This window comes from Rattus rattus, chromosome 3 (genome assembly GCF_011064425.1).
Source record: "Rattus rattus isolate New Zealand chromosome 3, Rrattus_CSIRO_v1, whole genome shotgun sequence".
Classification (NCBI taxonomy): Eukaryota; Metazoa; Chordata; class Mammalia; order Rodentia; family Muridae; genus Rattus; species Rattus rattus.
In genome coordinates this window covers 114837250-114852984 of record NC_046156.1, presented here as the reverse complement: position 1 = coordinate 114852984, position 15735 = coordinate 114837250, and positions in this window count along the sequence as shown.

Genomic DNA, 15735 nt, shown 5'->3' with positions numbered 1-15735 from the left:
GTTATGTTCTTGCTCCTTAACTTGAGGTATGCAGACATGGGCAACAGCATTTGTGGACCCAATAGAGAAAGGGTGTTTGCTTCCATCAAAACACTGAAGCCTCTCAAAGGAGGTCAGCATCTCAGTGAAGCCTCAGGATACTTGAGTATTCATTGAAGGTAGAGAACAGCTGAGTGATGACTAAATGTGGTGACCACCACATTCAAAGTCAGAAAAGAAAAGTGCATTTGGAAAGGGCAGTGCAATTACTATCACACAGCCCAATTTTTATTGACTATTGGCTGTTGATTCATTCTCAGAGGGGTGACGCACTTCCGTTCATTGCAAAATCTCTGCTGAGCCCATGGAGCTCCAATTGACAGTTCCAATAAACTCAGTGAGTGAGAAAGAATAGACTTGGTCATGAGATATATATTTGGTGTGTGTGTGTGTATGTGTGTGTGTGTGTGTGTGTGTGTGTGTGTGTGTGTGTTCCCCAGAATTGTAAGAGGATGGGGCAAGAGTCATAAATATGTATGCACTATGTATGCACATGTAACTGAAAACTCAATAAAAAGTAATAACTGTGGATGAACTAAGGAACAAACCACAAAGAAGACTGTGTTCTCAGAAAATGAAGCAGAAACTCAAGTAGGGGAGCTGTGATCCAAACCTCTGTGCACTCAGCTTACTATAGACACTCTCAGGGGGTTCAGCTCTGCCTCCACAGACTGTAGTGTCTCTCAGTCTGACCACACTCTGCCTGTGAACCCGAGGCCTCAGGGAAACACTATTTCAGCACTCCATGCCAGGCTTCAGCAGAGGACCGAGGGTGAGGTACAGCCTTGCAAGTCTGCTACCAGCCCGTAGTCAGTCCTAAGTGGAAGTGAACCTCTGTATCTATGGAGAGTGACTTCACATGAAATGGAAGGGGCTATTATAGAGGGAAAGTCCTGTGAGGTGCTATAGGTAGCGTCTTCCTGGATTAATCAGACCTTATCAGCATTACAGTTTCCTGTCTTTCTGAGAGTTTGTGACAAAGGGGGAAGAGAAACCAGCATCCACGATGAACCACACTCACATTGTCATGACTTTTAGAGTGCAAATGTAGGAGTGACATAGCTTTTGACACAAAGGAGAATGGAACAGACACCCATGGAACAGATGTCACAGTGAATAACACTGAATGTCCAGAGACCCCGAGGGCTGTGTGATTTGCAATGGAAAGAGTGGTTTCTGTTACATAATGCAATGGCCCTTAGGTCAGTGGGTGAGGTATGAGGTATAATCATGTGACTTTTCTATGGTATGCATCTTCTTTGACTATACCAACTACGATTTTATATATGTGTAAATTCATGCATGTGCTGATGCATGTATGTGTGCATATGTGTGCTAGCTGGATCAGTCTTCCTGAGGCAGATCACCCACCTCACTTGAGAGAGGGTTTCCCAGTGTCTTAAAGCTTTCCAGGTTGGACATGCTGACAATCCACTAAGTCCCAGGGATCCTCCTGTCCCCACCTCCTCAGGAGTAGAATCAGGAGTGTGCCCTTTCCTAACGTTTTTTACTTAGGTTCTGGAGATTAAACGCAGGTCATAATGCTTGCAAAGAAAATGCTTTGCTGACCTAGCCATACCTTCAGCCCCTGTTTTTATTTTTAAATTGTATTACACAGTGAATCTTACTGTACCCTCAGTTGTATGCTCCGGACAAAAGTAAAAGGAGGGATGGCCCAGCAAGCCATCTCATGATAACAAAGTTCTAGCAATTTGACATACTAAAATGCAAATTTATCTTAGGCAAAAGAGAGTAAGAGACGATTCTGAGTTTTGCAGCCAAATGTAGTGATTTTTCAAAAATATTTACAGAATAATATATTTAATTATGCCAGGAATTTTAAATAATTTTCATTGAGTCCTGATGTACAATAATAATTTAAGAGTTACAGTAATAACAACGTATTTTTAAAGAAACATGTTCAGAAAAAAAGTATTATCCTAGTTTGAATGCATGAAGTTCAAAACATTTCAGTAAGAGAAGGTAGTCATTTTTATAATCAAGCAACTAAAAATATTTTACAAAGCTTTTGTAGCCCGAACTGCTAACATTTATTAAAAGTCTGTAAGTAGGCAGAGAAAAAGGGGAAAAGTGGCCTGAGGAAAGTTAACTTAAAATTACTCTCTAGGCACCAAATATATAACATACCATACCTGCACAAAATGAGCCATTTTCAGTAACCTTCATCAAAATTTTGTCTAGATACTGACCTTGAAGAAACATCGGCCCACCTGGTTGATGCTCTCTGCAGTGTGTAGTGATGGGGTACTCTTGCCTCTCTCCAATCTCTCATTGTGCTTATGTGTACTTCCTACAGGTACACCTTGGTGGTCTGGCATGGTGAGGTTTAAAACTGTTTTATAGCAAGTACAAAGAATGTGTTTTAATTGTGTGACTTCTCTATTCTGTATTATATACTTAAGGTAGAGTGAGACAGACATGCTCTTTCCTTTGTCTTCTTGATCACTAAACACATAAGAAATCAGCTGATTGGGAGCAGGGACTAGACAGATGGCTCAGCGGCAAGGCACTTGCTGCACAAGCATGTGGATCTGAGTTCGGATCCCTAGCACCCACATAAAAATATCCAGAGCAGAGATATGTGCTTTCAAGCTGTGTGCTGGGAAGGCAAAGACAAAAAGGCAGTCTGTCTGAGTCAGGGAGCTCAGAGCAACAAGCAGGACCAGTGAGGGACTCTGCCTCAAGAATAAAGGCAGAGAACAGTTGAGGCAGACCAAATATCATCCTTCAGGTGCACATAAACACACACATGTGTGCACACATACACACACACACACACACATACACACACTCACATATACACTCACAAAGACACACTCTCACACAGACCCACATACACTCACGTACACACAAATAACCACTCTCACATATATACTCACTCACAAAGACATACACATGCACACACACACACACACACATTCACATACACATATAAACAATCATACATATATACACACACTTGTACAGACACACACTCACACAGGCACACACACAGAAACACACATACATACTCATATACACTCATTCACAAAGACACACACACAGATACACACATATACAAACACAAACACTCACATAGACACACACAGACACACATACACATGCACACTCACAGATAGTCACCTACAAAGACACACACACACTCACACAGATACACACACATACAGACACACACACTCACATAGACACACACAGACACACATACACATGCACACTCACAGTACACCCTACAAAGATACACACACACACTCACATGCACACACACTAAAGAACAGAGAACCACTCAATCAGGAAAGCCGTGTTCAGTCTGCACCTATCAAGAAACAACTTGACTGGAGTTCAAATATATTTCTGAGGTTTTCTCCAATGTCATGAAAGAAGGGAAACCAGCAACAAAAACTTTGTGAAAATGTCCTAAACGTGATCAATACAGGATAATAAAAATTTGTTTGACAAGATTTAGTACTTGTCTTTTAGAAGGGCTGCCAAGAGCTGAAATAGAGACACAGATGGAAAGACCAGGGGCGATGTGGCAGAGTCGGCCAGACACTGAGACCAGTAACCCTTTCCACATGCGTCAGGCAACTAGCGTCAGACCTCACATGTCTAGCGCATCACTGTACCTTCACTGAAGACCTGGAGTTCACACTGACCGAGGAAATACTTTTAAATACAGGGACTCACTTATCGAGAGCACATATCATTCTTACGAAAGGCCTGCGTTTGGTTTCTGGCACAGGTTCGCTGGGTGGCTCACAACCAACTGTAACGCCAGCTCCAAGAGGTTCAACACCTTTGGCACCTATGGACGCTTGCACGCATGTGCACATTCCCAAGCACAGGCACACATACCTATTTAAATAAATAAATAATGGAACAATTCAATGGGAGTGTTTCTTTTCATAAACACGTCTTTCCTATACATTCACAAACATGCACACTGCTTTGCACAGACTATGCACTTCTGTGTTGTTTAAAAGACCTTCATCAAAGAACAAACTGAGACTTCTAGAGACACTGGAGGTGATCTCAACTGTAGAGGGAGCAATGTCAGTCATCAACAAACACGCTCTTGTTGATACAAAAGCAAACATCTGCAAGTCAGAGATATAATTAAAGTCTAGTCCTCAGAATAATGGAAAACACACGAGTGGCTTTCATATCCACAAGAGAAAGAGCTGTTTCGTGGCAACTACAGATAGAACTCAAATTCCACAGTAAAGCAAATCATGGAAAGTTTGTAAAGCTCTCCATCAATTTTCAAAAACTGGACGCACAGAAGTTCTAATAACACCCTGACTTGTGGATTTACCATTTTTCCTGTTCTGTCTCCAGTTGGAAGTTGTTCCAAGGCCTGCAGAGAGAGGATTAGAATCCCTCCACCATGGACTGCCTATGGCTGGACTGTGGATGCAGTGGAAGTTGAAAAAGCTTGCTCCAAGACACCCAAAGATTTGCTTACTTTCCCCGGTGCAGCTTTTGAGTTGATGTTCTGACAAGAGTGTCCTCCAAATCCTGCAGTTGGAGAATCCCAAGCCCCTTGACTGCCCAGTGCCGAGGTCTCTGCTAAGTGTGCGAGCATCCAGCTGAGGCTCAGGAGTTCTAAGACCTGTGGGCAGCCCTGGGAGACTGGTGCTGAAGTGGTGACAGTAGGCATTTCATCTGTAGTGTTGCATGCTGTTCAGGGAGTGGGTCTGCTCGCCTGCCTGACAGCTATCATCTACTGACTTCTGTCAAGGATGGGACCAGGTCTGAGCATTTTCCAAACATCTTTTCTGTCTAGAGGAAACCCATCTCCAGAACCTTTACCCCTGTGCTAACAACCGAGGTTCTATGGCCAAAGCTGCAAATGTTAACACATTTTTGCTGGAGCAGCAGAGTGGTTATATGTGAACTCTGCCTGAGGGATGAGATGTTTTGTTTCGAGCCCTTCCAACTTCGCAGAATTCTCTTCTTTCAAGACAGGGTCTCATGTAGCTTAGATTGGCCTCAAGATCACTATGTTTGCAGAGATAATGTTGAATTCTAGGTCCTTTGGCTTCTGCCTCTGGTGTGCTGGGATCACAACTATGTTCCAGCATTCCTGTGTATGTGGTACTGGGTTTAACTTAGGGGCTTCCTGAATAGCAAGCAAGCACTCTACCAGACTCCCATCTCCACCAGTCTTTGCTGTGCTCTGAAAACTCTAAATGACTTTACTCGGCCTTGACAGTGAACTGGTTTGCAGAAATACAAAGTTCACATTTTGCAGTACTGGGTAGTAACTTTTGAGTTACCTGCTTTATTTAATTCCTGTCTCTGAGTCATTAATTAAAATATTTTTTCTCTTCCACTGATAGGAATTGGCAATTAATACTTTAAAAACTCGGTATTTTTGTATAATTAGAGAATATCTTTCTCATGTGTATGTTTAACTTATATTGAAGTTTTAATATTATCTGCATCCTTTTCTCTTTTTATCATATTAAGTAATTTTTAATTAATTATTTTATTTATTTATATCCCAAATGTTGCCACCCCTCTCAGGCGTCCCTCCCAGACATCTTCATTCCATGGCCCCTCCCCTTCCCTTCTGAGAAGTTTCTTCCCCCAACCAGACATCCCTCTTTCTTGGGGCATCAAGTCTCTACAGGATTAGGCTTATCCTCTCTCAATGAGGCCAGATACATATGTGACTGGGGCCTTAGACCAGCCCGTGTACACTTTTGGTTGGTGGCAGTCTCTGGGAGCTCCCAGGGGTCCAGATTAGTTAACACTGTTGGTCTTTCTATGGGGTTGCCATCACCATCAGCTTCTTCCATCTTTCCATAACTCCTTCAGAGGGGGATCCTGACCTCAAGGAAAAGCTCTCCAGTGACTGGACCAACTTGGGATCCATCCCATGGGTGTGCACCAAACTCTGACATTATTACTGATCCCACATTGGGCTGTAGACAGATGCATATACTTATAGCCAACCTTATTTTGTACTTCAAAGATATTATTAGCTTAAAGAGCATACTAATGACAGTATTGAATTTTAATTTTCTTATCTTTTTTCCCTTCCTTGCATCAGTTTGTTGAATTTCAAGTTTCTTAATAATATGCTATGATAACATTCATTCCACAGTCTTCCAGACTCTTTTCTTCAAGCCTCTACTCATCCAATTTTATGTACCTTTAAAAACACCTTTCAAGGCAAAGTTGTGCTATTCAAAATATTACTGGATGTGTGATCTGATCTTCCATTAGAAAGTCATCAACATGGGACTATACTTTTAAAGAAAACTGACTCTTTCCATGCAATCAGTTAGCAATTGCCAATGCCCTCCTAGTCAGGAATGGGAGTGCATTGCCAACCTCCCCTCTCCAAGCTCATATTTGGTATGCCTTGGATTCGCACAAGGTTCAATGCCATTTTTTAATTTTGCTTAAAATTTCTCATACCCTGACAAAGATAGGAAGGGGATTTTGTGCTTTGTGTTTCTTAAATGTCTTCCAAAAGCACTTTTCAAGTTATTTTATACTTTGAGGTGTTGAAATTATATACTATTAAGGTCTTTTTGGCAATAGTTGGGGCTACAGCGGTTTTCAAAATCAAGCCAGCTGAATACAGGCTTGATTTGGCCCTAGGCCTTACATGGCGTAGTTTGAAAGCACCACTCAAACTAGCTAATGTGCTTTACCTGAAATTAGCGTGTTCTATGTTTTAGACCAAGTTTTCCCAAGCAAGTGACATACAGGTAATGAATTTTTGTGTACCCATCAACATCTTAAGTATTTATTGACATTAATTTTAAAAATAATTTTGGATACGGATACCAACCAATCTGGGGCTACCTATATATTCTCCTCTGTTTCAGATCCTCATTTTGTTCTTTAGAAAAGTAGTGTCTCTAATATGCATCGAGAAAAACATTTTGAAAATAAAATTATGTAGTAAGTGTAAATAATCGAAGTACAGAATTTAGCACTTAAAATGAGTTTCATGGCCAGTGATTCCCCAGATTCTGTCATCCATGAAAACACCATCACTCTTAAATTTCACCAGTGGTTCTTATTACACTGCAGAATACTCTCCTAGTCAGAGCACAGTGGTGGAATATATTTAGAAAACTCTTCAAATTTCTAAACGGAGATGTGTTTCACTCCTGGCTGGTTTCCTTTTCCTGGTACAAATGGTTTCCATGATCTGCTGTGTCAATTTTTCTCAGTTGTATAATATATACCCCTTTAATGGGAAACATTAAACACGGTACACCTTAAGGCACAACTGCATAATTTGCAAAGTGTTCTTTCCATCTGGAACACGTTACATACTCTTTACTTAATTTTCGTGAAGACTAATTAGATTACCACTTATCTAATTAAAGTGCTCTTAGTTACAAAACAAAACCAACAGAAGCAAGAATGACTCCAACTTGTGGGCCGGATAGTCCTGTTCCATTGAACAGCACCATTGAGCATTTCCTTGTGATTCTTAGTTCTGCCCCAGGTTTTACACACATTCATAGATTTTGGTACAGGAAATGATCTGCTCCAGTTCTGGTGAAAATAATTCTATTTAGAGTTTGGGTAAAAAAATCTAAAACAACACTTAAAGTAGTACAAAGGCTGTGAACAAAAATATTGGTCAATGAAGGACTTTAACTGGTACATGTGTGCACAGAAAAGTTGTTCGGTAGAAAACTAAAATTGCTCCCATTGAAAGAATGAATGAAAATGAAGCATCGAGAGATGAGGGCGGGTGAAGCTGAAATTCAGTCAATAAAATGGCTCCCGTGTGGGCATGTGAGTGAGGAGCAGAAGAGAAAATAAAGAGGAAGTGTCATGGAAAACTATGGGGGGTGTCAGTGAGGAATTGTATCTCAGAAGCAGCAGGCATGAGTCATGGAGAACCATGGAAACATGACCTGTGCTCTTGATTGTTAACCCCGATGGTGTGTGCAGATTTTGCAGAATTCTGAGTTATAGTTAGGGAGGCCTTTTGTCATGGATGGGATCGACGGTGGAGGAACAAAGGTGGATGAAAGGGACTCTGGAATATGCTGTTAAATTATCTGTGATGGTCAACAGTGTTGATCTAACCTAGGAAGAGAAAACTCACTGGTGTCCATTTTATTTTGGAGATTATTTTGAACATCAATTAAAAATTATATGCTGACATGAGACTAAGTACAGTGGAAAGCATAGAAAAGAGTTTTTGATCATATTGGAAAACGTCCATAAAAGGCTCTATTCATAGACATCACAATCCAGACAGAGCCCTCAAGATGCCAGTTAAACAAATCTCATGGCAGTTTCCCCATGATCATAAGTGTTTTCATGCTTTGTCCTGAGCCGCATCTTTCACAGAAGTGGGATGACTACTGAAGCCACAAGGGCTCCATCTCCCATTGTATGATTCAGAAGGGAGATGTTTTCATCAAACTCATCAAATTAAAATCATAAATCTCTCTCAGATCCAATTAGATTATACATCTCCACCTGAGCCCTGCACAAGGGGACATCAAAGGCCATGTGCTGAGAGCTTTTTCCAAGGCTTCACTATTGTGTGCCAGACTATAATTGTACATCAAAATTATTTTTCTCATAAACTATTAGAAATTGAAATTCTCTAGGTTATTTTCTTCTTCAGTGTGGCAACTCGATTGTGAATGAGTTATACGTGATGGGTGGCAGATGTTTGTTCACATGCATGGTTGATGCACATCTGTCTGTGGGGGGGTCTGTGTGCCTGTGAACAATTTAGAGGCCTGAAGAGGATGTCAGGTGCATTATTCCATAGCTATAAGGTATCTCGGTGTCTCACTGAGCATTGGGTGAGAATAGGCAGGTGATTCCCCTGTCTCTGTGTGTCCGTGAAAGCAATGGTAGGGTCTCAGGTATACACAGCTGCATCCAGCAGTCTGTGTTTTCTGTAGTCTCACTTTGAACTGTAAAAGAGAGGGAAGACTGTGATAAACATCATCATTGCATCCACACAAAAGGAATCCTTTCTAAGGACATGGCTGCTTTTTTGAGTGGGCATTCTATCATCCCGAAGGTAAACATTGTGATCTGTGTAGTGCTCCCTTCTTTCCATTTGATGACATTTGATTTCAGGATAAATAAGCTATGACCATTTTAATGGTAACTTCTGAAAGAATTTTCACACTAACGATGGGAAGTAAGTGATTGTTTGTTCACAAAAGAATATTCCTAATTAAAAAAAAAACAAAGAAAAATACTTCTGTGGGCAAACAAACATATCAAACAATGTCTGTACCATGGCCCTCTGAGAATTGACCATGGAAAGAGACACAGTGTATGTAAGAATATCTAACAGGTTAAACCATTGATGGCATCAGTTGTTGACAAAGAAGTACCACACATCTTTAACTGACAGCTAGTAGGAACATAACATAAAAACGTCTACATCCAAAGACATTGTGGAAGGATTTACACAGCTAGAAATCTTGTTATAGAAAACCTAGGAATTTTGTTTCTGACTTTTTGCATGATTGTTCTGAAAATTTTATCCACACAGAAACCTGCACCTTTATTTGTGATCAACCAAACTAGAGTCAAGCAAGTCTTATGGGTAAAAATATTTGTATTTCAAGCAGGAGGACCTGAGTTCAAATGCCCAACATGAATGTGGAAGTTGAGTGTTCATGTAACTTCAGCATTGGTGGTCTGAGGCAAAGGTAGGTGGATCTTGAAAGGTCACCAGCCAGCCAGCTTATCTGAAATGGAGAACTTTTCATTCAGTGAGAGATGCTGTTTGTAAGCAGCAAGATAGAGCTTGATAGAAGATACTTGATGTCCTGTATTGCCTTTGTTTGCATACACACTCTCATGCATGTAACACACATAGGAACACACGAGTATGCAGATCAATGAACACAAACACATGTTTGTACACACACAATCATGGAAGTATAAGGCAGAGAATAATGAAGGAAGGTTTTCAATATTGACCTCTGGCCTTCAAAAGAAACAGTGGTCTGGAGAGAGACAAACTTGAGGACTAGTGTAAAAAACATGACTGCTAAGTCTGGACCACCTTCTAATGACAGAAAGAAAAGGAGACAACACACCAGTGTGCATAACCCATAAGCACAGTCTAATCATGAGTAGAAAGGTCGGTTCCTCAAAACTGTGACTGTCTGAGAAAACACAGAAAGTCAAAGAAGCTCCTATAGCTGTGAGAAGTCAAAGGTCTATGGTGACAGCCTTTAGGACACCTTTTAAGGTGGTGACTTTGTCACTTAGCAAAGGTCATCAGCTACCAAACCTTGAATCAGAATATCTCAACAGTATGTTATCCAAGAGAAGCAATACTATTTTACCATTTGTTCAGAGTACACCAAGAAGTGGAAAGTCTCTGTACTCTCTTTGCAAATTTTAAAAAATGAACAGCCCTAAAAGAATGAAGTATAATTAAATAATTTAAATCTCTCTTCCTCAAAGAAAGCAACCAAAATATTGCTAGCCTTTAAAATATGAGTTGGGGGCCCTAAGTCAGCTCTCATGATAATAGCATACATGTTATAATTTGAGGCTATACAGAACACTGTTTATGGGGTCATCCAAAGGAGCCTGGAGCAGACTGAGCTGAATGATAGAGTCCATGACAACTTTGGAATGGGACAATATCTACTTGGTGTTTTCTATCTTTTTATGTTCTGTGTTAGAATATGCCTAACTGAAATTTTCAAGACAAAATTATACTAAAACAACAGAATCACACTCATGATATATTGACATGGTGGAGTGACCAGGCTGACAGAAAGCAAGCATTATCAAAAAACAGTGAAATGCGTACTGGTGGTTAAAACACAAGCACTGCTGATAACATGCTTTCCCTTAACCCTGTAGCTAGACCCTGTATCAGCAAGACCCTCTGAGCGCCCTCAGGAACTGAGGGTTCCGAAGCCAGCAGCCCAAATCGAAGCTGGATGTGTGTTTGTGCAGGTGGCTTGCCAGTGGGAGTCTGAATTCTTTCTGCTTGGTCCACATCAATTCTTCTGAAACTCTGCCTGTTTGGAAGCTGCCAGCTTTTGTAACAACAGAGGACTCTTTTTAAAAAGTGCTGACACACAATTTATCAAATTATCCTGACTGAAATTCTACTTCCAAATAAAAGAGTCAAGAGTGAAGGAAAATATTTATATGATTAAACATGGAGTTGGTTTGTACAGTTCTCTCACATTTAAACATCTGAAATGTGTCAGCTAAGCTTTCTTACTGATAACCTACCTGCAAAGATGTTTCTAAGACATCTTTGTTCCCTTTGTATGGTCAAATTATAAATGGCTCTGACTTCTAGATTAAAATTGTTATTTATACTGCCTTTTGCCTTAGATTTGGAAAATAATGGTTCTTTTGAATATTGAATTCAAACCAACAAAGTTTATTTTTGCTATGTCTCAATTGTCTTTTGAACTATTACTGTGAAGTTAGATCATAGAAGTCCAGAGACTAAGAAGCATGCTTAAGGCGTGCTACTGAATGGTTCTTAGGTCCGGAAGACTCAGGTTCTGTAGATCAAATTGATAGGGCAAGGTAGGGAAGGAGGACTAGAGAGGAAGAAGAAGGGAATAACTGAGGAAGAGAAGGGCTGAGGGAAGGGAAGGGAACACAAAACAAAGAAGGGGAACACACAGGTAAAAAAGCAGATGTCTATCTCTGACTCTGTCTCTCCCAATTGCTCTGTCAGGCATAACTAGTCAAGTACATGATCAATATCTGAGCTTATCACCAATGTTTAGCATATACACCATCTTTAAATACTATGAATTTGATTGCTATTTTATGCTATTATTTGAGTTAATGATAATAATTAGACATGCAACGTTTCAATATTGAAAAGTTTTGGGTCACAAGAAGTTGAAATTTTAATTTGTATTTTATATATTGAAATTTAAGGAGTCATGTCAAGTAAAATCATATAACATCTTTTCGCAGTGGATGTGATGAGCAGTTTTTTTTAATGTTTAAGTATTATAGAAGAGAAATAGAGTATATAATTATCTTTTATAGTAACTTGTTTAATTAGCATTATATTCAGAAAATTGACATTTAAATTTTGTTTTGAATATATTGTTTTAGTGTACTTTTGTTTCCAGTATTTCTAGAATAAATTAGGAATTATTCAGCTATCGAAGATGAATTTAAATAGAAGTAGCAGCCTTAATGTGTGATCAAAACATAAAGAGGAAAAATCCAAAGTAACAGATAACGAATATTGATTTTTATGAATATTACCTACCATGTAGCTGTCTGAAGACATGGTTTGCGAGCTTGGTAACCAACATTACCTCATGTTCTCATCACTGTACATTTCATATGTTAACAGATCCTCAAAGTGTTCCATTCCACAAATGTCATTAATGAAGGTGTGGAAGGTGAAATTCACCCAGAACAGCTTACAGGCATTTTATGTTCATGTTCTCTCATCAGCTACATTCCTGATAACTCATAATCAGCACAGAATGGACTCCTAAAAATCCTTTTAACGAATAGCAAGGGCAAGTCTCAGAGTATGCAAGAATTTCTTTCATGAAAATACTTTTGTTTTAAAGTAAGTACGAGTTTCACTGGTTAACAGTTAAAGAGTGATTAACTAAGAAAGCATAAAAGGATCAGATCAGAGTTCAGAAGAAAGTGAGGGCTTCCCTCAGAACTTCTAAGCATCTGGAGGAGGTCAGGGCACTGGAGCTGTAAATTAAGCACTGAGCTAAACTGTGAGCTGCAGATCAGTCAGCCCGGTCTCTTAGGAGTTCATTTTCCATTTAAAGATTGTGACACTGAACCACTAGAAAGAAAAGACAAAACAAATGGGCACCAAGAGCTGTGGGTCCCAGACACATCTTCTGCTGGGTGAGATGAGTGGATCTTGGTCAGTGAGGTGGTATGACCAGTGAGTCCAAGCAGTCTCTTCCAGAAGTCTTGTAAGCCCAGTGAACCATAATGCCAATGGTATTCACACAGGATGTTCCTGAAGTGGAAGATTCAGGAAGACCCATTTCTTGGACCCTGGAGTCTGTAGAGTAATGGCCATGTGGATAAAGAGTTGAGGGGATCTGGAAGGAATTGGTAAGATCTGCGGCTGTGTCAGTTCCAAAGAAATGAAAACCAGGCTCTCCATCCTGTGAAGGCTTCCTGAAAACCAATTCTTTCTTATACTGAGCAAATTAATCAATACACTGTGATTTCTCCAAGTCGTAATCAGCAGAAATCTTCTGGCCAAAAGCCTCAAGTGCCTTTTCTAGTTACTGTAATGTAATAGATCAGGCTTAGGTTTTAGATTCAGTCTCTTTAGCTTGTTTAATAGACTGAGCCTCTTAGATATGGTTGACCAGCATCCTGATTTCAGAACAGCTAGGCTCAGACTTGCTAACAGGTAACTTGCTAACAGGTCAACCAAAATCCTGAGGCTCTAAGAGGTATTTTAGAAGGTGTCTTGATGGAAATTCCTAGCCGAGCTCATTCTTCTTGGCTGCAGCCAAGGCTGATCATTTTTTCCAAGGCCAGCTGTGAAATGGACACTCTGTATGGATAGAAAACTAAAGAAAACTGCCAATCACAGCCTACTGTCATTGAAATCACATCTTTGTAGCTCATCACATTCAGTGGTGAAACTTTTAGCACAATTATTGTTCCATTCACTCATGAAGGATGAAAATAATATTCTGTTGGGAGCCATGTAATCTTATCTCTTTCAGTCTTGAGTATCTTATACGCTCCACTACATCACACTCTGAGAGAAAGCAGGGTCTGGGGGTCAGGGTGCGTCTGGTGGATTCAGCTGGGTTGAGTGCTGCCTGTGGAGGTGTGTCCAGATGTGGGCATCAAATGAATGCCGGACTGAAGAAATGGACTCTCCTGTCTGCTAATTGAAGTTTATAAGACATTAGTAAATGTTTCAATAGGGTTTGGAAGAAGAGTAAAGTTTTGGTTGGTGTCAGTTTCTCAAATTTTCTAGACAAGTCTGGTCCAAATTAGATATTTCTTTCCTTCGAGTAAGCTTTAAAATGACCGTTTGTTAGTGCTACCAAATAACATGTTCTGGGTTATTTAAAAGCCCATAGCAAAGGTTAGAACTGAATGTGGTGTCCTACTCCAAGAAAGTTATTATATATTTGAGGAATCTGATAAAACATAGATAAACTGAATTCATAAATCAAGTTAACATTCTTAGAGTTCCTTTGCCCTGGTAAAATTATTCCTAGAGGTGACAGATGAATTATTCAAAGAAGTATTTTCCAGAGTTAGATGACCTTGAAGATGACAGCTTGTATGTGGTGAGGGGTGGTGGGTGTTGTTAACTGAACACACATGCTTCTGAATTCACCCAGAAGGAAAGAACATACGGGTGTGATGGACAGACAATCTACATACTCGCTTCCTTGCCTCAGGTTTCTTATAATGGAGAACTATAAATGTTCTCACTGACTCCATTTCCTTTGTTAAAAAAAAGTGTAGAAACACCCAACTCTAAGATGTCATTTGGCCTTAGACAATAGAAACTGTCAATGTGTCCCATTGACCTTTTCAAGTAGCCAGTGAAAATGACCCCACTGAGGGCCTATGGGGGTGTAGGATTCCCTCTCAAAATCAGAGTCTCTGGTGCAAAACATTTCAAGGATTTCCTTCTGCTTTAGCTGCAGATTGAGGCATGGGTTCAGACTGTTTAACTGCTAAAAGTTGCTTTATTTGTTTCATTGTTCATATTCTTACTGTGTGTACTCCTTAAAGTTGTTTCTACCACATTCATATTGTTTCATGATGTTTGCTTAGGCATGAACATATCTGTCACTGCTTATCTCGGGGAACTAAGTCAAATCCAATAACAGTTCACAGAAAGACCAGGAGGCAAAGGGCATTCAAAGACTCCAGGAGCTTCTGCTAGCTGCTGGCTCAATTACGAAATCCATCTCTAGTTTCTGCACTCTGAGTTATTGGTTATCTAGGGTGGTGACTCTGTTTCCTCTTGAAGACATTGCTAGTACCTGGATATATTATATATTTCCCCATGGTATTGGGGAAAGATGTGGCTGAATAACTGGCATGGAACCAATATTTTGAGCAAAACCAATCTGATCTAAACTGTTCATGGATCTGAAGTTGTACAACTTCAGGTCAAGTCTTCAAATTCAGGCCTACCATTCATAGGGGATTCTAGCTTGTAATATATGAGAAACAGCATGTACTGTATACAATTTTATTTAAAGACATTTACCTGTTAGTCAGATATTTTCTTAAATGTTTTAATTAATCCTTTCAGGATTCTATAGAACATAGTTTGATTACATTTATTCCTGATCCCTCCATGTAACTCATGTCCAATATTTTTAATAACCCATCCACTCCAGTATGTGCTGCTCATGTATTCTTAATGTGGAGCTGTCCCTGAAACATCATCTACTTACTAAGAGACAAGCCCTTGAAGAAAACTGCTGTTCTCCCCCAGAAGTCATTAGCAGTCCATAGCTCTCAGTTATGGGTGGGGACCAATAGAGCCCTTTCTATGCAATGCTAGAATGTGGACTGCCTTGATTTTATGGAGGGCCTGTGCCAGAAATCACAGGTACTGTGAGCTCATGAATGCATAAACCCTGCCTGGTGCAAAAGCCACCTTTTACTAGGACCATCTCCACCCCATCTCTTACAATCTTTCCATCCCCTCTGCCTGGATGATTCCCAGGC